The sequence below is a fragment of the Macrobrachium rosenbergii genome, chromosome 18 (genome assembly GCF_040412425.1).
Source record: "Macrobrachium rosenbergii isolate ZJJX-2024 chromosome 18, ASM4041242v1, whole genome shotgun sequence".
NCBI classification, from domain to species: domain Eukaryota; kingdom Metazoa; phylum Arthropoda; class Malacostraca; order Decapoda; family Palaemonidae; genus Macrobrachium; species Macrobrachium rosenbergii.
In genome coordinates, this window is record NC_089758.1 from 19,394,234 (window position 1) to 19,421,733 (window position 27,500).

General features: G+C 35.7%; 2 protein-coding genes across 2 annotated transcripts in view; both read left to right on the forward strand.

Annotated features, from left to right (window-relative positions):
• Nucleotides 1–27,500, forward strand: part of ple (tyrosine hydroxylase ple) — a 536,948-nt gene that overhangs the window by 436,412 nt on the left and 73,036 nt on the right. The window lies entirely within an intron of this gene.
• The window catches only part of LOC136848174 (uncharacterized), an 11,267-nt gene continuing 10,340 nt past the window's right edge, over nt 26,574–27,500 (forward strand). Inside the window, exon 1 of the mRNA XM_067120470.1 lies at nt 26,574–26,612. The gene's annotated coding sequence lies outside the window, so the exon portion shown is untranslated. The remainder of the gene's footprint in view (nt 26,613–27,500) is intronic.

The window sequence follows — 27,500 nt, forward strand, 5'->3', positions numbered from 1 at the left end:
ACAAATTCTAAGGGCTCTAAGATACATACAGGAAAATGTTGACACCTTAATTTGTTTAGCATGGTTAGAGTAAAAATGAATATATGACAAATTATTCGTGGATTTCCTATATACTTTAAAACAAAAATTGGTGTTATTTCTAGTAACTAAGACATCCAAAAATGGTATACAGTTATTTTCTTCATATTCTATTGCGAATTTTATGGATGGTACAAGATTATTAATTGTTTGCAAGAAATCAGGAATATTTACATTTTCCTTTACTATACACAAACAATCATCTACATATCTAACCCAAAACACTTTAGAGAATAGATTTCTTGAAATGAATCTAGACTCAAAGAATGCCATGTAAATATTAGACAAAAGTGGCGAAAGAGGGTTTCCCATAGCCATACCAAATATTTCTTCATAAAAATTACCATTGAGAGTGAATTTACAATTTTATAGAAAGGGATATCAAATTAATAATAACATTGGTAGGTAATTCTAGATTATACAAGTCCAAATGTTGTGATAAATTTTGAAGTAAGTCATCAATAGGAACTTTAGTAAAAAAAGATGTCACATCAAAACTGGTTAATTTGTCAGTACTGGATGATTCAATATGGTAAAGTCTAGCACAGAAATCAACTGAGTTTTGTAAATGGGAATTTGAAATAGTACCCAGAATAGGTGATAGTAATTTAGCTAAATATTTAGAAAGTTTATAACTAATAGAACCGGTTGAACTGATATGGACCGAATGGGAAAATCTCTTTTATGGATTTTGATTAATCTGTACATGTTAGGTAACGATGGGCCAGTCGTTGACACTTTCTCTTTTCTTGAGCCGAATTCCTTTAGTATAGTTTTTATTTTAGAATTGAAACTGTTTATGACATCAACTAAGCGGTATTTCCGTAGTTTTTTGTAAGTACTAGAATCAGATAATAAGTTTTCCATTTTTTCAACATAGCTAATTTTGTCCGTTATTACAAAACAATTGAATTTGTGGGTTTTAGTAATGTGCAAACTTTTATATTTCTTCGTTTCGTGAATTGCACCTATAAACCTTTTTGGGAAATTCACTATTTTATTAGGTATTTGAAGTAAGCCGAAGAAAAGACCTTTACCTAAATTCATTGAATGTGATACAATTGTGTTTTTCTTTTCCAGTTTGGATATCTCTGAGATGATGTTTGTGCACGAAATGTCATCACTAATAGAATATGATAAGTCATAGCTTAAAGCACATTTAAGAGTCTGTCCAGTCGTTTGTTCGAGAGGCTTATTGCATTATCGTCCTTATTTTTGTTATTCCAATCACTTATCTCAATGAGAATTTTTAATTCATGATCCAGGGGATGAACTAGCTTGTTTAGGTTGAATCTAAGTCGATTATAAATTCTGTTCAGTAGCACTGTTATCCAATCGGGGGGAATCCTGTTCATTAAATGAAGTCTATCCGTTCTCAGTTTCTTGAAAATATAGAATTAGAGCCTTCTTGTCTTTTCTATATGTTTCTTGGCAAACTGTAACCCCGCCCCCTTCTGTTTTTGTATATAAGACTCTGTCAACTTCTTTTGTATTCAGTGTGAACTTGAAAATGTAGAATAAACTACGAAAGTACTTGTTCAAAGTCCCGGTTTTCACTCACCTTCCGACGTGGATTTTATGATATATATATATATATATATATATATATATATATATATATATATATATATATGTGTGTGTATGTATATATATATATATATATATATATATATATATATGTATGTATGTATATGTATGTATATATATATATATATATATATATATATATATATATATATAGAGAGAGAGAGAGAGAGAGAGAGAGAGAGAGAGACAGAGAGACAGAGAGAGAGAGAGAGCTGGGTGTATTGTAGTATGTATTAGTGTATGGCTAATAGTAAATACAGATATATCTTACCTGGCTTGTGACGAAATCAGGAGAGACACACAGAGTTACCAGGGTGACGAAATAGAACAAAGAGTACAATAAAAGGTTAACATGCTTTCCTCTCCATTTACTGACTCCCACATTAAAGAAAAGATTTATTGTATAGAGAATTATTGTCGTAAAGGCAACACACAGAGGTAGGGAGAAGTATTCATTAACCATATTCAGGCAGGTCTTCATATCGGCAATTCCCAAAAACACTTCGTGAATCATTGCTGGTTTCCTTTGATCCTCTTCGTTTCGTGGTGTTTCTCCGATTTCTTCCAGTTTTATGTAATGATTTGTACCTCCAGATGGATCATCTGCATATTTTTTTAAGTAAGTTGACAATAGTTTCTCCATTTCGCGGTTATAGTGACTGATAATAGCAGATAAACTGCATCCAATGGAGTAATATCCAAAAGAATAAGTTGAAATAAGCATTACAGACATCATATCAAGGATAACAAAAGTGTAATACTTGCACCAGTAATGTTGACAGGATGACAAGAATCTAATCCACCACTTAGCAGATATAATCACGATGCACCCGAAAGCAAAGGCCATCAGAAAACACAGTTTGAATTTTGTCCATCTTGAATTAAGCCTCAGTCTTCCTGCCATTTCGAGAAGCTTGGAGACGAGAGACGTCAGTTTCTTGCTGGCGAGAATAAGATGAATCAGTAACGCCATGATTATCAGTGGCGGAACCAACATCACAAGGGAATGAAGACTCTGCCCAGTCTTTTCGAAGGAAAGATAACCGTTTACAAGGATTTCTGAAACATGGACGATGAGCCTTAGAACAAAGGCCATATAAGAAGCAAGTAAAAGAACAGACCACACGATAAAGCTATTATTTCTCATCGATTTCCGAAGACCAGTACAAGCACTTTTCTCCTTATGCTTCGTGAAACGGTCATCAAAATTGCCTTGGACTTGAATGGCAAACTTGTTTCTACCATCAGCTTTCAGTATCTTGTAATTGTCAAAGTAATCTTGAAACTTGACTAAGGTCATGCCACCTAGCAGCTTCATTACTGTGACCCATAACTTCAGTAATTTCAGGCACACTTCGGTGTCTCCAGACATTTCCAGGTGGTGTAATCAATCCTTTATGGCGAAAGAGAAGAAAGGCCTTCGTCTCTTTGTGGGAGCAACGGCAGTAGCAGAAGGACTAACCCATATACGGGAGTGATTGTCAATTTATAATGTAAACATATGCGAGTGTTGTGGTGTGCTGCCAGTGAGACAATAACAATATTAAGTTTACTGATCTATTATATAATTTCAAACCATGGACAAAGATATGACTTTTCTTATAATGGCAAGGATTATGAAAACTACGAGCTACATTTTCGGATGAAAATAACACAGTAATCGTCTCTCTCTCTCTCTCTCTCTCTCTCTCTCTCTCTCGTTTGCCAGTGAGGAATGATTCCAGATTTGAAATTTACTAGGTAAGGGAATAGTTATATTTTTACATGCTTTTATTTAACTTGACTTCTGCATCTGTCTGTCTGTCGTCAAATCTTGTAACTCAATTTTCGACCTGTTCCCTTCGTCCGATGTGACTTGAAATTTTGCAGATTACTCAATCTCAGTGACAATACAACCTTACATGATCGGTAGGTCAGCAGTGACCTCTAGTGACCCTACAGTGACCTCTCCCGGTACCTGAGGATTTGTATGAAACTCTTCTTATTTTTCACAACTTTGACTCGGTAAATAACCCTTGTGATTTTTCAAACCTTCTCTGGCTCGACAGGATACAAATTTCGTTAGCTACAATCATAAATCGGTAACAGTTTCTGTCAAAAATATTATAAAAAATATATAAAAAAAATTTTTTTTAAACAAGCTTTTATTAAAATGCACTAAAAAGTGAAACAAAACTTTTGAGACACACCAGGATTTTCTTACAATTAATCATGTCTACAAAAATAAAAGCGTTGGCGCCAAACATGGAAGGAAATGCTACAAGAAATGAAAAAGATTTATTTCATTTCTTAATCGATGAAAACACCATCCATCCGCAGGAAAAAACACATAAAAAAAACAACTTGTATTCTCTCCAGTCAGATTCGGATACCAAATGCTGCATGGCATTGCTCAGTTGGGAAGTAAGATGCTCACGTTTCTCACTTACGAAAACAAGATGGAACAATAAAGTGATGAATATGATTACAGGAACAACAATGATAATAGTTATCATTGTCCGACTAGCTGTTTTAAACGAGAAATCTCCGCTTGCAAACAATCTTAAAGTTACGGTGATGATGAAAACAACGAAGGTTAAATATAGACAAGAAGCACAAGAAGTGAACACAAAATGAAACATTGTTTAATATGTCCATTCCAAAACTTCGCACAATGACTAGTCCGAGTTTCAGTTTCATTGGCCCTCTCAGCTTCCAGCCACGTGGGAAACTCCTTGCAGTTAACATTCACTCTCCTGAACGTTTTGCAATAAGCTGATACATGGTATAATTTCATGCCCCCCAAAAATAGCATTAATAGCATCCAGAACTTCATTATGCTGATACACACTCCATGCCCCCCCCCCACCATTTTTTATGTTTATTCAAGGCACTCCCTGATGAGCACGAGGAAGACTATCCTGAAATAATATTCCGCGGGTTTTAGAATGCACACTGCTAACTAAGGCAAGAATGCATGTAGTATTGCAGTCTTTAGATCATCGAGCCAGTCTGGAGCCTTTACATTAACATAGTTGAAACATGATTGGAGGCAATATTTTAAATGTTGATTCCACGAATGTCGGTAGGAAATTCTGAGGGATTTTTGTTTGCAAAATGTACAAGGAAAAAACACAAGATGAGGATAAAAAGGAAGACTCATTCAAAACGGGGAATATCCTCCCTTACCAGAAACTCAATAAGTTAATAAGGTAAAATTAGTAAAACAAGAAATGTGAATGAAAACAGGTATAAGGTGAATTAATAATTCAGAAACTTTTCGTGTTTTGCTTGGACGTAAATAAGCGAACATAAAAGATAAGATTAGACGGAGAGTGATAGTGCAAAAATCCAACTAAATAGTTATGGTGTTCATAGAATAGTAGTTATTGAATGAATTTGGAGACTGTTAATCAAACAGTTCTTCATTATGACAAAACTAAAATGTAAGAAAAGACAAAATTTAAACATATTCTGATTTATATAATTACAAGTCAATTAAAACCAGTAAGACATACTGAATAAATAACAATTAAAGTAACAGCGAATATAAATAGTATTTTTACCTTACATGTAACGAAATTAGGGGAACAGCACAAAGTTACCAAGATGACAAAGTCATATGCACATTAAAATGGTAAGTAGATATACATCTCTTCTGTGAAAATTTTTTCCAAATGGATGAAGTTCATTAACAAATCGACAGTAATGTCTGTAAATACCAATAGGGGTGCATTGCAATATCAATTACGTTGAGTGTCAAGAAAATGACTGATAAATTACTATAGGGGTGCGGTGCAATATTAAATATGTGAAAGATCAAGAACAGTCCAATGTAGAAATTAATAGAGGTCCTTTTGTGCAATAAACATAAAGATTAATGGTAAGAAACAATGAGGAAAATGTAGTTTCTCTCCCTGCAATGCCTGTTGCGCACTTATTCTGAAATATATGACAGGCAATAGAAAAAAAAAGATATCGTTATTTATATGATGAAACAAACCTCTTTCAATTGGGAGAGCACATTCCTTACCTGAATCTTGACGAAGTCAGGCGTATAGCACAGAAGTACAAGAGTGACAAAGTTATATAAACAGCTGAAGAACATAAAAGACAATGCCATATGTAGATCGATTTTTAACACTTCGTAGAGACCCTTCACTGTGTAAATGATAATAGTTGCAAAGATTATCAGCAAAGGTACGAAGAAGTATTCATTGATAAGTTTCTGGCTGGTTTTCAGTTCTGTCATTTTCATAAATATTTCTGTGGCATTACTAAACTTCATCCTTCGAAGGTTGCCTGTATAACCATGTTGCGAACCGAATGCATTCTCATCACGTCCAAAGTAATTGTGTCTTGTACGACAATTTGCAGCTTTTTTATAATGTGAAAACAGTTCAATTTCAGCAGTGACATTGAAGTTTCCAATGAGGGCAGAAATGTTGCAGCTGATGGCATAATATCCAAAAGAGTACGATGTCATAAGAATTAAGGAAAGCACATCTAGGATAAATAAAGAATAACCCTGACACCAGTAATATGTACAGTTTGACAATAAAGGACTCCACATCCGTATCATTAATAATTCCATATATAGGAATGCGAAGAGGCTCAAGAAAAACAGCTTGTATTCTCTCCACCCAGATTGTGACACCAAATGTTGCGTGACGTTGTCCAATTGAAAAATGAGAACCGAAAGTTTCTTGCTTTCAAAAGAGAGATGGCACAGCAACGTAGGAAACACAAATGCAGGAACTAATATTATAAACGTACTTAGCGTTTCATCAGCAGTACTGAATGAGAAACTGCCATTTGCAAACATTGCTAAAATTTCTCTAATAAGAAAAATAACGAAGACTAAGTAGAAGAGAAACACAAGGAAAGACCATAAAATGAAACAAATCTTTCTGAGGAACTTCCAAAGAATAACGCAAGCATTCTCTCTAAATTCATTCATCATGATATCGTCAGCTTGTAAGTAAGGACACTGGGCGTGCAAACCTCCTTCGTTTGCAGGAAATGGTATCCTGAGCGTTTTCAAGTAAGCTGGCGCTTGGAATAAGGTCGTACCTCCTAACGTCTTCATTATTGTTATCCATAACTTCAGTATGATGATACACGCTCCTTTTCCTCCAGATACTCTAGAGGTATATTTTTCTTGACTGTTAGTGGGCAGCATTTACAAAACAAGAGGATGTTTGTTTTAATCTTAGTGGAAACAAGAGTTCTCTAAATTAATATCAAAGATTTTGGTTTATAATGAAGTATACAGTGAGGAACGTTTCCTACGGAATAGCAAATATTGCCAGGTACCTATGGACAACTTCTGGTAACCTTTGCGTTTCTCCCTTTGAATTTGACTATCACTATGTTGGCCGTGTACGAGAGATAGACTGCTTTTAGATCAACCAACACAATAAGCGTTGCTGTTGTGGAACCCAAACTTAACAAAACTGAAGGCAAATATAACTTAGAGGGTGGAGTTTGTTAGCATTGACGTCTTATATTATACAAATGTTTACTCGACTCTCGTTAGGTGAGAATTTGATCGATTTTGTGCTGGCCGTAGATCCATAAGTAGCGGAAAGAAGCAAGTTAACAAAATTCTCTCTCTCTCTCTCTCTCTCTCTCTCTCTCTCTCTCTCTCTCTCTCTCTCTCTCTCTCTCTCTCTCTCTCTTCTTAAAACCTGTACTGATTCTACAAACTAGAAAAATTATCTTGGGAATTTTTCACTGATGGGGTGGGGGTGGGGGCGTTCTGTACTGAAGAAACCGTTAGCTGTAAACTACTGTATTTTCCCAAAGGGACTGCCAAAGGTTTTTCATTTTCTGACCTACTTGAAAGTTCTGGAGAGGTGATTGCTGACCTATTGTGTTGATCAGCTTGCTTGTTCCCAACCACTCCAACATGGGAAGGCACCCAGCAAAAATGTATTTCTTTACCTCTTCTTTTCACTATCAACAGTTATTCCAATATCCCTTAAATCAATGGATGTGAAGAGTTAAAAGATTCTAAAGACTGAAGAGTACTTCTTGAGTCACAATGTATAGTAAAACTATTTTCATTCAGAGTTAAAATCTTTAAGGCCTTTAAAATCGCATGCAGTTCTGCTGTAAAAATACATGCAACAGATGATAATCTCTTGCTTCTTTCTAAATCAGGAAAGATCACTCCAAAGTCGACGCTAGCATCTGAGTTTGAGGTGCCATTCGTGAAAACTGCAACGAAGTTATTGTGCTGGGAGGAATAATCTAAAAACATTGATCTCGTTGACTCACTGAACATTTCTGCTTTTGTTGAATTAAAATATCTACAGAATTTTACCTCTGGAAAGTTCCGGGGTTGTTAAAAACATATGTAGCTGGTAAAATCTCCATCTTTGGCATGTTTAATTGCCTGGTTATACATTCCAGTCTAAAAGCAAATGTTGGGGTTGCTTGTGGTGATTTTCATAGAATTGCCAATGCCTTTCATTTCTTAAACATATGCTCTGAAATCTGTACCAGCTCAGAACCAGCAGACATTGGTAGTGAAGAGCCAGAGGCATCTCACCAGCATCTACAAGCATGCTCTTAGTGGGAGACGATTTAAATGCTCCTGTAACTAATTTTACTCCTCCATGAGTAACTGAGTTAAGCAATTTAAGGCTATTAGGCTTTGCTGTGGTGTACACTTCACACCTATAAGTTAATTCTGAAGAGACCAAAGCCTTGCATAGTCTCAATATCTGAGTTTGGTCAGCACCCTAGGAAGTGCGGGACAGAACTTTCAGGACATTCATTACAGTCAAGAATTCTGTCTTCATATATTTCAGATGAGGAATTCAAGTTAGAGTGCAATAAAAAATTAATTCTTGAAGCATTGTATGAACAGATCTGGATCAGGATGGAATCCTCTTATGCGGCAATAGGGCATGTTTACCATTTTCCTAGCTCAAAACCTAAAACCATTCATCTCAGCTCACTTTACTATGTTATCAATGCAGAGCTGAAGGCGCCGTTCAGGCACTGCCATCCTAGATGCTGCAAAACATGTGGAAAGGTTATCAACAAAAAGAGTATAAGCTATATCTGGGAATTATTTTGGATACTCCATTGGTTGCGCAGGTGGATAAAGTTACTTAGAACACTTCCTTGTGGCACACCTTGGTAGGATACATCTGACATTGTTGTTTCAACCTGAACCTGAAATAACCTATTTTTAATAATGCCTTGATAAAAAGAGGTAGATTTCCTCTCAGGTTACATTCATAAAGAACCCTTAGAATATGTATTATGAGCCTTATCAAGATCTAAGGAAAAAGTGACATGGTACTGTTTGTTAGCAAAAGCTACACATACACTGAAAATCCTATTTGAACCAACACATCAGTTGTGGAACGCATACTTCGAAAACCTAATTGAGCGGGTGACAGATATTTACCATGTTCGAAGTACCACATCACACATGTATTCACCATTTCTTCCATGATCTTACACCGACATGATATCAGTGCAATGTGATGATAATTCTTTGTCTTGAAAGAGTCTTCCCCTGCTTTTACAAATTGAAGTAATTTTAACATCTCCCAAAGCTTAGGGAAGATATGTTATTGAAAAATTCTGTTTGATATGAAAAATCTTGTATTTTAGGGGGTATGTTTAATCACTAAATGTTATATCATCCAGTCCAGGAGTTGGTTCACTATATTTACTTAAGGCTGATTCAAATTCCCTCATGGTATAAGGTGTGTTGTATTACTCATTCCTTGTTGTATTAAGTCAACATCTACCTGTTGCACTAGCCATCTTTGAGCTGAATAGGGTAGGTCATCATTTTTCTTTGCAACATTAGCAAAATGATTAGCAAACTCATTTGCCACTAACCAAAGATCTGCTAATTCACAACCGTTGATCTTGATAATTGAAGGTTAACAAGGAGTAAATTTTCCTGCTATTTTTCTAACAATCTTCCAAACTAAAGTCAGAGGTGTTTTTGAATTTAGTGAAGATATAAAAATTGTCCAAGATTCCATTTGTGCCTTTTTAATTTCCATGCGGAAATGATATCGTGTTTTTTGAAATTCAACATAGTAATACTCATATTTTTGTCTGCAATATCTGGTGAAAGCTGAGCCCATAGTTCTATGAGTTTCCTGGCATTTACGAGTCCACCAGGGGAACTGGTTGGCGGATAAATATGCCTTTAGTCCCAGGTATTGATTGAAGACCGTCCAAAAATATAATTGTATAGAAAAAATCTAGAGCATCACCTACAGAGGGAGTCATCAACCGAGTCATCCATTGAGCTGTGTTCCTGGAATGTTGCCCAATCATTTTTACCGATGTTACATTTAGGTAACCTTGAAGTTGGAGGATTTGAAGGTACATTCATTACTACTGGAAAATGATCGCTAGTAAATCTAGCATTTATCACTCTCCATATAGATAATTCAGTTGCTAACAATGTGTCTGTTTGAACATGAAAATGTGTCGACCGCCTGTGTTTAAGATTCCCACATTTTCATTTTCTGTGATGGAGCACAGGTAATTTCCTCTTTGATTGGTAATGATATCTCCCCAAAGAGGGTTTCTGCTATTCATGTCTCCCAGAATAACAAAGAGACGTGGTAGCTGTTGAATGAGGGATTTAAATTCATCACTGAGAAGACTTTGCTAGATGGTAGGTAGAGAGAGCATACTGTGTGTGTGTGTGTATGTGGGTTTGACATTCTGCTGATGAGCCATAAATGATTGAGCATGAAGCGGCTAATGCTGCATCATTCTAAACTCAGCCATGTTATAATTGTCGATGGTTGATCTTGACTCTCCACCCCAACGCTTTACACTGGTTTTAATTACGGCTACTTCCATGCCTGCTGCTGAAGCGCCATGAGAATGCTCGTTTATTTCCTTTATTACTTCATTGTTTTTAGAGTGTATACGGGCTTTGCACTCGTTCTTCCTTTCACATCTCCAAAACTTCATTAAAGGGTCGTTTTTGGTCTCTTTGTCGGACACATAAAGATATCCATCGTGAGAAAATTTTGGTTTCAGCCATTTCTGCAGCCAGGTTCGACTCAACTACTTTTAATTTTTTTAAAGAGAATCAGTAAAGTAAAATTCAAATAGTATGTTGCACTACATAACTACTGTGCATTTCAGGGCCGTGTCTAATTGATTTTCGTCGATAAAATCTTACCAAAGCATCGGATATGGATCGTATTTTGGAAATAGCTATTTGAGGCCACAGCCTAATTGGTAAAAATATGCAGTGATGTCTAATGTTGATAATAAGGGCACTTATCAGAGTAAATCAAAGGAATTTAATGGAAAACTTAGCTAAATCTAGCAGGCTCATAGATAGAGGCTAGTAAAACGTCATTACTGCAAGCCCTCCTACTCATTGATACTGTAGCATAACGTGCTAGACACCCTGCCCATATACTTTATGAATGAAGACTCGAATGTTGGTAGTGGTAATTGTTATATGAGTGGCGATACAAATGTAATTCTTTGACCTGATCTTACACCTACCGACCCATATATGCCTTGTAAATCACATTAAGACAATATAGTTTCCATTTAAAAAATATAGTTTCCAATAACAGCCGAAATATTGCAGCCAATAACGGAATACCCAAGTGAGTATGCAGATATTTTGGTGAAAGAAATCACGCTGAGAAGAATCATAGAATACTTTTGGCACCAGAAAAGCCATATAAACATCCCAGCTTCTGGTCGGTTAAAACACCATGCAACTGTAAGCAACGACAAACAAGAAAAACAGCTTGTACTCACTCCATCCAGATTTTGATATCGAACTCTGCGTGGCATTGCTTAGCCAGGAAGTGAGGTGTATCAGTTTATCACTTTTGAAAACTAGATTGCAAAGTAAAATATTAAACGTAGATACAGAAACTATTATAATAAATGGTCAGAAGAACTTCTTTAGAGGTTTTAAAAGAGAATTCACCCCTTCGTAAACATTCCTATAGAGTCGATGACGAATAAAACAAGGAGAACAGGTAGAAAAGAAGCACCAGGGATGACCATGAAATAAAACGGATTCTTCTAAGCAAATACCAAGTTAAGTATATCTTAGTTTAACCAGACCACTGAGCTGATTAACAGCTCTCCTAGGGCTGGCCCGAAGGATTAGATTTATTTTACGTGGCTAAGAACCAATTGGTTACCTAGCAAAGGGGCCTACAGCTTATTGTGAAATCCGAACCACATTATACCGAGAAATGAATTTCTATAAGCAGAAATAAATTCCTCTTATTCTTCATTGGTCGGTCGGAGATTCGAACTCGCGGCCAGCAGAGTGTTAACTGAGAACAGAACCCACTCTCCCAACGAGGAACTAAGCAGATACCAAACAGTGCTACAAAACTTCGTCTCAGTTTCACCTTCAGATGAGTATTTAAACATAGAACTTGGGACCCTGATTTGCTTGAAGTGAGCTGACACTTGGCAGGTCATGCCGCCAATCACCTTCATTACCACGATCCATGACTTCAGTGTAATAATGCACATTCCTTGTCACTCAGACATCCTTGAATAACTTAGACGGTTCTCGATTCTGAATAAGATCAAGGTTGCCATGAGCAAGAACACTACGCCTTAAATGTAGACTATTAATAGAAGCAAGAGGGTCAGGTGTTACTGTAGTGAAGGCAAAGTCATCCTAATTGATCGACCGACCATCGATTGGAAGTCCTATTTGGTCTTCTTGCCTGGAATGACAAATATTGGTAGACGTCCTTTTGTCAAGAAATTAAGTCACTGGCCAGCAATTCCCTCTTCTTCTTTCTCTCTCTGTCTCTGTACGTATTAGGCTATTTACCTACCAGTCTCTTTGCTAGCATACAACAAAGCTTGACAAATGTTAATTTTACGAAGGTGGAATTATCATGCAAATAAACCTTTGAGATAAAAATGTTACCTTAAGGTACAAACACAAAGAAAACAAACAGCAAATACAGAAGACACTCTCAAATGAGAGAATCGACCCTGATTGCCAAAAACTCATCAGAATAAAGAAGGCTAATTAGGTGAAGGTTTGCAAAGCAAATAGAAAAGGCAGCGTTAACAAAAGTTGAAGTAATCAGATCATTACAGAGGAAGTACCACTGAAGTATGGAAGTAGAGTCCAGTGTTACAATACCAAATCTGGAGACCAAATGGATATGAACTGAACAGAACGTTTGTTTATGTTCACAAGTTCCTTTTTAGATTTCAGTTTCTTTGTTTTAAAACACATCGGCTTTTTTTTTCAGCAAGTCATATTTCATCCCAAAGGAAACATTGTTGGGAAGGAACTCTTAATTTACTATTCTTTCTTAGCAACATGGAAAGAATTTCGTTATTTCTCCCTTCCTACGTAGAGGGAGGCTCGAATTCATTTTGGAGGCAAAAATGCGTTCAGCACTTGACCACTGCAACACTGCGATTGATAGTGTACGTAGAATCAATTACATCTTTACGAACTACCTATGGGCAGCCTGTACAGGTAAAAAAAAAATAAAGGCAAACGAAAAAAATCTATACATATATTGAGTCAGAAATCAAAGAAGTTGGTTGTTGTTTTTCCTTCGTTAAATCTTAGAAATTAAAGCTATGTTCAAAAATGCTCTCTCTCTCTCTCTCTCTCTCTCTCTCTCTCTCTCTCTCTCTCTCTCTCTCTCTCTCTCTCTCTCATTCAGCCTACTGATTAAGTACTAGATAATCAAAATCATTGCATCAGAACTCCATTTACAGATATTCAAACCTTACTTTTATAAGACATATTGAAAAAGAAAAACAATGATGAATATGAATAATTCGTACTTGTGTGGAGTTGAACCCGATTATGTAGGTGTATGGAACTACAGATGATGCAGAAATTTTTGAACAGAGCTCATTCCTGCACTAAACAGTTACAATATAAAAGTGAACGTAACCATTGTTTTTTTTTTCTGGGGCCACCCATGATATGTGATATGGATGGATGAATATAAAAAAATCATTTGTCTTAAGATTCGTGAAATTTCTGTGTTCCTAAGAACTACCAGGTGGAGTCTTACTAGCATAACATCAGATTGTGAATCAAGCATATGGATTTTCTGATTTGCTACTAACTGATATTTTATAGTTTAAATTTCAGTTCGAAACATTTATTTGCCTTTAGCATCTCTTGTTTTTTCAGGAGTTTTACATGAAAGAATACTCAAGATATATCATCTCTCTGAATAGAAAATGAAACGTAAGGGACGCAGTCTTGAAACACTCATTATACTAAAACCCAAAGATTACTTGATATTACTCACCTGACTCATGACGAAGTCAGGAGTGAAGCTCAGAATTACCACAGTAACAAAGTTATATACACAGTAGAAAGACACATCAACGTAGATGTCCTTCCAATCAAGCACAAAAACATAGTAAAACATCATTAATGAATGAAGGACTACTGCCGGAAATATTACCAAAAGAGGCAGGGAGAAGTATTCACTGGCAATTCCATGGCAGTTCTTCAGGTCAGTAATTTTCATGAACATATCTCGAGCCAAAGCCATTTCTATCTCCCTCAGGCTTTTATCGTTCTTGTGTAATTTGCGGATTCCATTCCACTCACTGCTGTAAACTTCACTTCTTACTGTGATCTGTTTGTACAATAACAACTCCATTTCCAAGATGCTGTTAAAATGACTGATAACTGCAAAGAAATAGCATCCAATTGCATAATATCCGTAGGAATAGACAGATATAAAAATCGTACATAGTATATCACTGATAGCCATTGCATATGAATCGCACCAATATTGCTCACACGCCAAACCGTGCCCAATCCACTCGATTATCACTAAAGCTAAAACGCTGCCGAAAGTGAAAATTCTAAAGAAAAACAGTTTAAATTCGAACCATCTTCCTTTTAGCAACAAAGTTTGTGGAATAACATTAAGATGAAAGATAAGAGACATCAAAGTCTTGCTACTGAAAATGAGATGAATTAAAATTACCAGGATTATTTGCGACTGAATTAGGATTGCGAAGGAAAGCAATGCCTGGTCAGTCACCTCAAAACTATAATCGCCTCTCACAAACATTTCGGAAACATCGGATACAAGCATAACAATGAAAGCTAAGTAAGAAACCAGTACTAAGAATGACCACAAGATAAAACCATTCTGTTGGAACATGTTTCGAAAACTGACCCAACTATTTTTCTCAATCTCTTCCTTTGTGTAACATTCATCCTTACAGCTATGGACGTCAGGAACAAACCCCGTTTCATTCTGAGTACTTGGTCTACTGTTTTGGTCAACACTTTCCAGAAGCGTGGACAAGGTCATGCCGCCTAGTATCTTCATTATTGCCACCCACAACTTCAATAACTTTAGATACGCTTGAGGTCCTCCTGACATTTCTTTGAGATTAATCTTCTTTCATGGATAACTGAGGAAGTCTTCGGCTCTTTGTTGTAATGTTAGCAACAACAGAATGGCTTATATGAACTCGATGTACGTTTGGCTAAAAGCAAGTGGGTGTGGTCTATTACTCAAAATAAGGAATTTATTGAATCGCCTTTCTTTACTGAGAAAACATACCGGAAAGATATTGAATTAGTATAGACTAGTTCGTATAGGAATTAAAATTTTTTAACCATTCCAACGATGAGTAATATGTATCATTAGTCTTAATGGGTTTCATAAGAGTCTCCCAGAAAAGGTGCAGGCTATGAAAACATCATGCGGGAATCCTTAATGGCGGACAGCCAGCTTGATTTAATATCTGAAATGGGTAATTATTCCTCTAACTCATGTGGTTTTTCTTCCTGCTATTTACGGTATTTAGTATTCTTAATGCCATGTAAATAAAAAGGTCCCTGTTATACATGATGCAAATAATACTCACTACAAGAGTTAATAAGTCGCACAGATTGTCAGGAGAGGTGCTGTACATCAGAAAAAGAAATATTTATACTCAGCATTTGAAAGCAGACTTAGCCAGGCCCATAATGTGATCCTTCCAAGTCACGCTGCTTTACCATGCAGTTTATTTAATTCCCTCAGTATGTAAGCATTTTGTGAGATGGAGCACTAGCTGACAGCTTTCGGATGAAGGAAACAACCACTCATCCCTAATCATCTATATGCTCTCTCTCTCTCTCTCTCTCTCTCTCTCTCTCTCTCTCTCTCTCTCTCTCTCTCTCTCTCTCTCTCTCTCTCTCTCGCTCTCGTGTTTACAGTGTGAAGGATGTAATTTATATTGTAAACAATTGGTGGAAGGAATCACAGCAAAAGTTAGCAAAGGAGGCGAAAAGTAGATGAAAACAGAACTCCAAGGAACGTCAGCAAAGATGGAAAGGTTAGCAGATATCATTAAGTCGACAATAGCAGATATAAACCAGTAAAAATAAAAGCTGAAAATAGATTACGGAGAAGAATACGCATTGATCAGGAAGCTCAACCAAATGAGGCTTATTCCAGACTCTGCCAGAATTAGTGCAAGAAATTGCAAAAGATTTCCCGAAGTTCCACAGAAAACAAGAATTTAAACAACAGGCCACTCGGGGTTCTAAGAAAGATTTTAAATGCAACGCGTTTAAAAAAGTGTGAATAAAGTGAAGCTTCAAGTACTTATATGACAGTTACAGATAAAATAATGACGCATAAATTGGAAGGTCTACAATGGTCAAGATTTTTGTTATGTCTTTTAAATTTGAGTTTTGAGTTGAAAATATATCTAGATGTAAGTTATAACGTAAAGTATTTGACATCATCAATTAATTTTCCTACTTATATCACACATATTTTTCATGTAAATGGCATATTTTAAAAAACTAACATTGTTGGATAAGACTCTTCCCTATTACAGAATTTTTGTTAATACCCACTGATCCATATGTTATGCATTATGATGAAAAAATAGATATGAGCCTTCAATTTCTCGCTTGATTATTCAATGGTGCAAAACTGTTGCTATTCTATATGGAATACATGCTTATCAAATAGAAATATTCCTTTCATTTAGAAATAATTCAAATTATAAGTTAGCATATAGCTTCCTGCATCCAAAGAGGAAGTTTTTAACAATTTTTTCTCTTTCGTTGCTCCACTTTTTAGACATTTTTATACAATTTCTTCCTTTCCGCCAAAAGATTTTTAAAAAAGCAGTTATTCCATAACTGAGCCCAAATAACATTTTTAATGTTTTAAATGTACTCTCTTCTGGAGGAAATAGGATTATTGACGATGAAACCGTCTAGCGGCTTTAAAGTTTTAATATAAAAGTTAAAGACACATATAGGGAAGTTGAAATAAAAAATAAGTAGGACTAATGAAAGGAAAGGGTACATTAAGTTAATAAATTGAGACCTAGAAATGTAATCTCGATAAGAAAAAGTATTGAACCGAATTTTCAAATGCTCGCAGATGAATTTTTAAAAGTATCATTATGTATCTTTCAAACGTCACCCCATAAATACATAGAATTTATTTGATCTAGTCTATAACCTGGGGGTGACTGGACTTGTAAAACACTAAGAAATCTGGAACGCGATCCTGGAAGGCAATCCTGTGAAAACTGTAATCGGTTTCCTTCGGTATCTTCCCCCTTGACCGTTAAACCTTCACTTTTCTATCTCTAGTTTTCGCTCTGCGCTTAACAAATAACCTGTTTTAGCAGTTATATGAGAAATAATGAGTTGGACACAGAAGTTTAGAGTCAAAATAATGTTGTGTACCGCAAGTGACTTATTTTTTATAATAAAAATGGGATAGATAAATAAATGTCGAGGAATAAGTTCTCTTTATGGCTAATTCTTGACAACCGAAACCTAGGTCCTATAAAAATTATAAACTACAATAAATAATATTATCACACAAGCACACACACACATATAATATATATATATATATATATATATATATATATATATATATAGAGAGAGAGAGAGAGAGAGAGAGAGAGAGAGAGAGAGAGAGAGAGAGAAACAGGAAGCTACGTGTATGTTATGGATAATAAAAAAACACAAAAGTATCTTACTTGACTTGTGACGAAATCAGGAGAGACGCACAGAACTACCAAGGTGCCGAAATAGAACAAAGAGTACACAAAAACATTAACATAATCTTTGTTCCATTCATTGACTCCTATGTTAAAGAAAACACTTATTAAATTGAGAACTGTTGTTGTAAAGACGACGCACAGCGGTAGAGAGAAGTATTCATTAACCGTATTCTGGCAGATCTTCATATCGGCAATTCTCAAAAACATTTCATGAATCACTGCTGATTTCCTTTGACCCTCGTCTTTTCGTGGTGCTTCTCTGATTTCTTCCAGTCGTGTACTACACTTTGTACCTCCAGAAGGATCATATGCGATTCTTTTAAAGTTCGTTGACAATGATTTTTCCATTTCGCCGTTATAGTGACTGATAACAGCAGAAAAACTGCATCCAATGGAGTAATATCCAAAAGTGTAAATTGATACAAGCACTAAAGACATCATATCAAAGATAGCAATAGTGTAATATTTGCACCAGTAAAATTGACAGGATGACAAGGCTGTAATCCACAACTTTACAGATAAAATCTCGGCGCACCCGAAAGCAAAGGCCATCAGAAAACAAAGTTTGAATTCTGTCCATCTTGAATTAAGCCTCAGTCTTCCTGCCATTTCGAGAAGCTTGGAGGCGAGATACGTCAGTTTCTTGCTGGCGAGAATAAGATGAATCAGCAACGCCGTGAATATCAGTGGAGGAACCAACATCAGGAGGGTCAAAACACTCTGTCCAGTATTTTCGAAGGAAACATAACTGTGTACAAACATTTCTGAAACATGGACAATGAGTTTTAGAACAAGGGTTATAGAGGAAACAAGCACAAGGACAGACCAAAGGATAAAGCTACCATTTCTCATCGATTTTCGAAGACCAGTGCAAGCAATTTTCTCCTTCTCCTGCTTCGTGACACGTTCGTCAAAACAGTCTTGGGCTTGACTGGCAAACTTGTTTCTACCATTAGCTTTCAGTATCTTGTGCTGATCAAAGTAATCTTGAAACTTGGCTAAGTTCATGCCACCTAGCAACTTCATTATTGTTACCCATAATTTCAGTAATTTCAGGCACACTTCGGTGTCTCCAAACATTTCCAGGTGACGTAATCAATCCTTTATGGCGAAAGAGAAGAGAGGCCTCGTCTCTGTTAGAGCAATGGCAGTATCGGAAGGACTAACCCCTATACAGGAGTGTTTGTCAATTTATAATGTAAATATATGGGAGTGTTGTGGCGTGCTGCCTATGAGACAATAACAATATCAAGTTTATTGATCCATTCTTGTATAATAGTATCAGACCATGGACGAAGATGTGACGTTGCTTATAAGGGAAGGATAATGACAACTACGAGCCATATTTTCGCATGAAAACAATACAGCGATACTCTCTCTCTCTCTCTCTCTCTCTCTCTCTCTCTCTCTCTCTCTCTCTCTCTCTCTCTCTCTCTCTCTCTCTCTCTCGTTTGGCAGCGAGGAATGATTCCAGATTCGAAATTTACTAGCTAAGGGAATTATCATATTTTTATACATGAAGATTCAAACTAACTGAGGGGGACAGAATTATAATATATTATGCTAATCGTGCCGTGAAAATGTGTAAACTACGTAACTGTTGTGGTATATAACACAAACCCTTAAAAGTAGGATAAAGTTGTCCTTACCTGCAACGTCACAAAATCAGGGGTACAGCACAGAAGTAACAGAGTGATGAAGTTATAAAAGCAGCTGACGAGAAGAAAACTCAATGCGATGCGTGAGTCTTTCACTAGCATTTGGTAGAAATTCATTACTGTGTATGCAACAATTGTCGTGAAAACCACCAACAGGGGCACGCAGAAGTACTCATTGGTAAGTTCCTGGCACAATTTTAGTTCAGACGTTTTCAAAAAAATATCCTGGGCTGTAAGTGATTGTTTTAACCTAATTGCGTTTCTTTCAGGATGTTTCGCTCTGAACACTTTTTGATCCCTACAGTCTTTGCATGTCGACGGACCATTTATGACTTTTGCATCGCATAACGACAGTTCACTTTCAACTATAAAACTGACGTTCCCGATGAGAGCAGAAGTATTGCAGCCGATAGCATAATACCCCAGAGAGTACGCAGACATAATAATGAAAGAAATTATATCGAGCAGCAACAACGGAGATCCATTATTCCACGTCTTGATCGCTGAAAACACCATCCATCCGCAGGAAAAAAAACACAAGAAAAACAACTTGTATTCTCTCCAGCCAGATTCGGATACCAAATGCTGCGTGGCGCTGCTTAGTTGAGAAGTTAGATGCTCAAGTTTTTCACTTTCTAAAACAAGATGGAACAGTAAAGCGATGAATGTAATAACGGGAACAACGATGATAATAGTCATTATGGTTTGACTTGCTGTTTTGAAGGAGAAATCTCCTCTTGCAAACATTCTTAAAGTTTCGGTGATAATGACAACAGCGAAGAATAAATAGAAAAGAAGCATAAGAAGTGACCACAAAATGAAGCAGTGCTTATCTTGTCCATGACAAAACTTCGCACAATGGTTCGTCTGAGTTTTAGTTCCACTAACCCTGCCAACTTCCAGCCACGTGGTAAATTCCTTGTTGTTAACATTCAGTCTCCTGAATGTTTTAGAATAAGCCAACACTTGCCATAAGTTCATGCCTCCAAACAATTTCATTAATAGCACCCAGAACTTCATTATGCGGATACACACTCCTTGTCCCCCAGACATTCTTGACGATTATTCAAGACACTCCCCGATGAACACTAGGAAGACTATCCTAAATAGTATTCCGTGGGTTTTGAATACTCACTGCTGACAAAGGCGAGAAGGTACGAGTGCTTACGGGATTGCCGTCTCTTGGTCATCGATTCGACAATTATGAAGACAAATATTGGTAAAGACCCGTTGTTCAAGATATTTGTCCATTGACTCCCTCTGAGTACCTTCACATTAATTTGCTTGAAACATAACAGGAAGCAATATTTTCAAATGGTAATTCCTCGAATGTTGACATCAGATTTTGAGAGATATTTCCAAACCGTACAAATAAACGTGACAAAGAATAAAACGGTAGACTTATTCAAAATAGAAAACGGGCTCCCCTAAAAGAAAGTTGATAAACTATTTAAAGTCAATAAGTAAAGATAAAACAAGAATTGTGAATTAAAAATGCGCGAAGTGAGCAGATGATTAGAGCAAGAATGATAGTACACATTGGTATAACTAAATAGTGTTAGTGGTTTATGGAATATTTGCTAGTGAAAAACAGTTCCTTGTTATAACGCAATGAAAATAAGAGCAAATTGAAAATATAGAGCAATATGCATAAATAAAGAAAGCCAGATGACAAAAAAGGACGAAGAGAAGCATTTTGTGAGATTAGAAATTTTGAAAAAAGAAGCTATAAAGTCCTCAAGTTATTAAATAGGCAAATATGAAACGGTACATAAAACGAAATGAGAAACTAACAAGTTATGAAGCATGCGAAAACCGAAAAAAATTCATGCATGTTGATAAATATGCCTTTCGGAATATACGAATACCATTCGACTGACGAAGTAGGATGCGTAATGAAGTTCATTAAAGTACATCTATTTTAGGAAACAGAAAAATAATAAGTATTAAATGCGAAATTGAATAAACACAGAATGGAAAGTACATGGCATTGCACAAGATAGGAGGAAGACAAGGTATACTGAGTATAATATTAATCATTTAGAGTAGGTGTGGAGTGGGAAAATGTAGGAGTAATAAGGGAATTAAATCGAAATAAAGAACAGTAATAACAGTTTTCCAAATCACCTTAGATAGTGACTGAATCTTCTTCTCCCATCACAACCCCTAAGACACAATAAGAATTGTTCAAGATTTGTTCTCATGCTTTCCAATTCTGTAACAATCGACCTGGCAACTTGTAGACTTTATTGCCAATTATAAACGCCAGAACGAACCCACCGCGCTTCTTGATCTTATCACGTCGGTAAGAACATACCTGACCTCAGTTTTGTTGCTGGTATTACCTATTCTGTGAAATTTATGGATAAAAGATTCATTCCTGCCTTCATTTTTTTCTGCTAGTATTGGCTGTTCTGTAAAATTTAAGGCTAAAAGATACTGAAAATTTCACGTGCGATACTGCCTTAGGAGACTCTTCGTAGCCTCTGATGACAAAAGTTAATTGTTTACGATCAGAAGTGCTCTGGGCAGACTAGGCTATGCTGCTACGGTTCGCCAAAATGTGCCAATACCCACAATCAGTGTATATTTTAAATACTGTCATTTTCTCAAGAAGGTTTCCTTCTAGAGTTAATGGATTCCATTGTTTACTAAGCAATATGGATCTTCGTGCCAACAATAATCCATCTCCAGATTGTTTACACAAAGAAAATCCTTTTTAAATCACTTTTCTGTACTGCCAGTATGTAGGGGTTTTTAGTGTGCTGGCTGTGGGTTGTCCTCGGTAGCTATAATGTTACTGCCTCGACACTATCTCTGTCTGTATTTCCCTTCATCTAGAGAGCCTCTCCTATTCTTTGTAAGGGCTTATAGAATGAAGGCATTCAACCTAACACAATAAATGTTTGTAAATGGTATTGACGTGTGCTTACTTTTTCAAATCATCAATGTTCAAAACCACTACCTACCGTCTTATTTGCTGACGTTTCAGCAAAATAGCTTTTTAAAATTTTATTTTGATTGCGAATTGCAGCTGATATATGATTCATAGTCACTCTTATTATTATTTAATACAACAAATGTCAAAAATTAATTTGCTTGGGTCATTTACACCGAAAGTTACAGGCAGCGTAATCTTTCAAAGAGTCCCCCCTAGCATAAATTTGTATATTATAGAAAACGAAACTCGAACCTGCAAAAGAAAATTAATTAAATATTTCATGGCTAACTCAATCTAACATTTTTTCACTACACGAATATACACCAACACCTTTGGAACTATACGGGAAACTTGCGTAGCATTTGTACATTGGAAATAAACGGACAACTTGCATAACAGATTACATAGGACTGGCAGAACGATTAAAACTAAAACTAAATTAATCTGGGTTAACAAAAGGAAAACACCACCATTCACAACGGTAAAATCAATAATGAAACCCTGTGAGATGAATTACAACTATATTACTGACGTAACCACAGTTCGATATAGAGTGCTAATTATATTATCAAAATATGCACATTTGATGACTGAAAAATTAGAACTTATGGCATGTGACTGATGGCGGCCCTGACTGGTGAGGGACCATTTGCTCGTAAAGGTGGTTTTCTTGGTTTTTCCAACAATTTAGGCCATCGATGCATTAATCCTCGTTGGCAGCTTTCATAACTATTGGCTAAAAAGGAATAATTTTCCTGGTATTATTTTACTTATGGACATTAATTGCTTTCAACATAAAATATAGGTTTTTCTGTTGTATTATGATGTGATTTGAATGATTTTCAGGTTTATTTCCATCGCAAATGAATACTTATCCTTCCCCGGCAAATGATATACTGTATACATAATTAATAAAATTACGACTTGTCAGAATACTGCACCCCCCTCTCCATAGCTAATACGGCAAAACTGTAATCAGTAAACACAGTTTTGCTGTATTAGCTATGGAGAGGGGGTTGCAGTATTCTGACAAGTCGTAATTTTATTAATTATGTATACAGTATATCATTTGCCGGGGAAGGATAAGTATTCATTTGCGATGGAAATAAACCTGAAAATCATTCAAATCACATCATAATACAACAGAAAAACCTATATTTTATGTTGAAAGCAATTAATGTCCATAAGTAAAATAATACCATTTTCCTTATAGTCTTATGAGTCAGTGTCTCTAGAGTTTTGACACAGCATCAGCATTTATTTCAAGACTGAAATTCATAATGGCACTTTTTGTTGAGGTACCCCTCAGTGTCATATTTCGTTGAGTTGCCCCTAGTCACTGCACTTTTTCTTTGCTATCCCTTATTAAAAGTTCATCATTTGCAAACATCAGCCTCGTCGCACTCTATTCGCGCACATTTTCTCATCTCTATACTTACCATCAACATCCCTTGCCCTTTTATTTGACTACTCTTATCACTTCATACATATCAAACAGCCACAAAAACATAACACACATCTTAGATTTTACTTTATCGTTTACACATTGTAATACTAGCCATAATGAAAACTATTGTTTTGAATAGACGATCCTCTGTAACACACGTCTTAAACACCCTATTAATTACATCTTTAGCAATTCTTTGACAAATTTTTTCAAAGACCATAAATGCCACTTACAGCGTTTCCATAACTCTCAAATGACTCCCACAACTTCTTTACTGTATTGCTTGGTAATCGTACCTTCAACAGTGTTTTGCTTGTTTACTTCTCTTAATCAAATCTTGAAGCGTCTTCCTAAGTAGAATGATAAATGTTAACCTAACATATATCTTGCACTCTCCTCAGTCACTTTAACATTATACAGTTGACCGGGTACTCCTCTCATCCATCTTTTTTTTTACTGTGTCCCTTAGCTAGACATAATTATCTCCCACAGCATGACCAGTCACTGAATAAAATTGTCCAAAGTTCGACTTAAGGGGATGTCTGTGTTTCTAGATTTTATAATTTTTTAGTATATGGAGATGTTAACAGTTCTATATAATATAACTTTTCCTAACAAGGGTATATCATCGGTTCTAGATGTTATAATTTTTCAACTTGTGGAAACATCTGTGGTTATAGATATTATAACGCTTCGTCTTTTGGAGATGTATGCAGGTCTGGATTTTATTATTTTTAACTTAGGGAGATTCCTACAGTTCTATATTTGATAACTTTTCAACTTATGTAGTTACATGAAGTTCTATATTTTATAACTTGCCACCTTATGGAGATGTATGCCTTTCTAACCTGCATCATTTTCATCTTTTGGAGATGTCAGTGCCCTCTAGATTACATAACTTCACCCAATAGGATGATTAATGTAACTGTACCCAAATAGAAATATTCATTCACATTTTAGTTTCAATTCTTTCATAATTTTAAGGGTCTCCCAAAAAACTGCCACGACGTGTTTTGTTAACTTTTCCATAAAGATAAAGCTAAAACACATCGCAACTTGTACTCCAATGGAGATTTGTAATTCCACTGTAATTTCACCTTAATTATGACCAATGACTATTGCCCTTCTGTCAGACAGGCATTCCCTTAATGTACTAGAAGTGGTGTGACGGGATGTCACACTTTGTGATGTGACCCCTGCACAATGCCCTGTAAGAATCAAAGAGTAGGAGTAGATTCTCTCTCTCTCTCTCTCTCTCTCTCTCTCTCTCTCTCTCTCTCTCTCTCTCTCTCTCTCTCTCTCTCTCTCTCTCTGTGGTCAAAGTCACTGTGTATCGTTGCCTCTAATTCCGGCAGCGGTTCGAACCCCATACCTAATATACTTTCCCTTGGGTGTATTTATTCCCGAGGTATAGTGAATTGGATTAGAAATATATATATATATGCATACAGTACATACATACACACACACACACACGCGCGCGCGCAGTAGTTTGTCACTAAATTTAAATCTGACCTTTTTTTATACATTCAGTTACTGAAAAGACATATCCAATTAATATCAAATTCACAATACCTTCCAGACAACTTACACTCGGAGTTCACCTACCCCGATCAAGAATTGAACCTATGTCTTCCTGAGTTGGTGCAGTGGTGACGATAGGCTTTATGCACTAAGCCATCCCAATAGTTTTCTTCTACAGAAAACTGAAAACCCAAATTCTGAATACAGATCTTAATAGGGGTACATGCCATAAAGAATTCTCTTTGGGTGTCAGTTACTTACAAAACTCTGCCCCTTATAGGGCAAGCCAGATCAACTCAGTACCGGTCCAAAGCCCGTATAAACAGGAAGGCTTGAAATAAAGAAGGACATCTGCCGGTAAAACATCTGCCATAACTAATTATGAAAGAGGCCGTTAAGATTATAAACATCAAGTGGAGTTCCATTGAAAACAAAGACCACGACTAGGCATTACTGAACTTCAGATTTGTTAACTATTTGGGAGTTTATACACACACACATACATATATATACATATATATATAATATATATATATATATATATATATATATATATATATATATATATATATATATATATATATATATATATATATATATATATATATATGTGTGTGTGTGTGTGTGTGTGTGTGTGTGTGTGTATGTATGTGTGCATCGCATGAGTGTGTATGTATAAATGTAAGTGTGTACATACACCCATATATACAGTATATATATGTGTGTATATATATATATATATATATATATATATATATATATATATATATATATATATATATATATATATACTGCATATATGGGTGTATGTACACACTTACATTTATATATTGTGTGTGTGTGTTTGTTCTTCATCCAACATTCCAACTCATTAGAAGAAAATGTTCACCATTATCTAACTCCTATATTATATTCACTTTTCAGACTTTTAGATTGAAAATGAAACAAACGCAGAGGCTCAACGAATAAATGACGTGCCTTGTGCAAGCACGACGTCCTACAGGCAATAAAGCATATTGCATAATTCGAACTGTCGCTTTACATTGTGTTTTGATTAATGGTGATTAGACCCCTCGTGACTGAGTGTCAACTCGTGGAGTTGCCACTTCGCAAAAAATCGAGAAATTTTGATAACCCTTATCTACAAGCTCAGTCAATAGAGTGCTAGTGATTGTTGGAATTATAATATTTACAACTGGCAAACCATAATACTCTTGAATCGTTGCAAAGTCTGTTCTGAATAAATCTAGTTAAATATTGACAAATTGGTCACCGGCTACTAGCACATACTTCATAGACAGGTTCCTTTTTGACCATCATTCAGTTCTTTACAGACCATAGCTTTACACACGTCGTAAGGGTAAGCAAAGTCACATTGTCATAACGGAAAAATTACATGTTTTCCATTTTTGAAGTGCTGCTAGTTTCACACGTATTTTCATTATATATAAATAGTTCGTCTAGATTTAAGCTAAATATATTTTTGTAATCAGTATGTGCAGGATTTTGAGGGAATTAACAAGATCATACTACTGTTGGAAAGAAGTGCACTTTAAGTTTTCGAACGCAACGTCTGGCAAACCGACGATTACAGATTATCACGGATACATGAACATAAATATATATATATATATATATATATATATATATATATATATATATATATATATATATATATATATATATATATATATATATATATATAAATAAATATATATATATATATATATATATATATATATATATATATATATAAATATATATATATATATATATATATATATATATATATATATATATATATATATATATATATATATATGCATGCGTGTGTCTGTGTCTCTGTGAGCATGAACACGCGGCCAGATATCGTTATAGATAAATGAAAAAATAAAGATTTATCCTCCAACCCATGAGCAATTATCCAACTCAAGATAGCGTCTGGTTCCCGAAGGTATTCAGTCTTGAACTCGCTTGAAATCCCACCTAATATCAAAATACATAAACAAAGAAACATAAAAACACAGACTGTTAACATTAAGAAACGTGCCATTCATATGGGACATCCTTCCCGGGCCACAGATAATGGAAGTAAGAGAAAACTAAAAAAAAAACAAATAAATAAAAATTAAAAAAAGAGGATTAGTGTCAGAATACAGATGATACTGGCTAACACCTTCCGACTTCGATTTTTTTCCGATGTACAAAACACGTAACTTTTTTTTTATCTTTTATTAGAAACACGTAA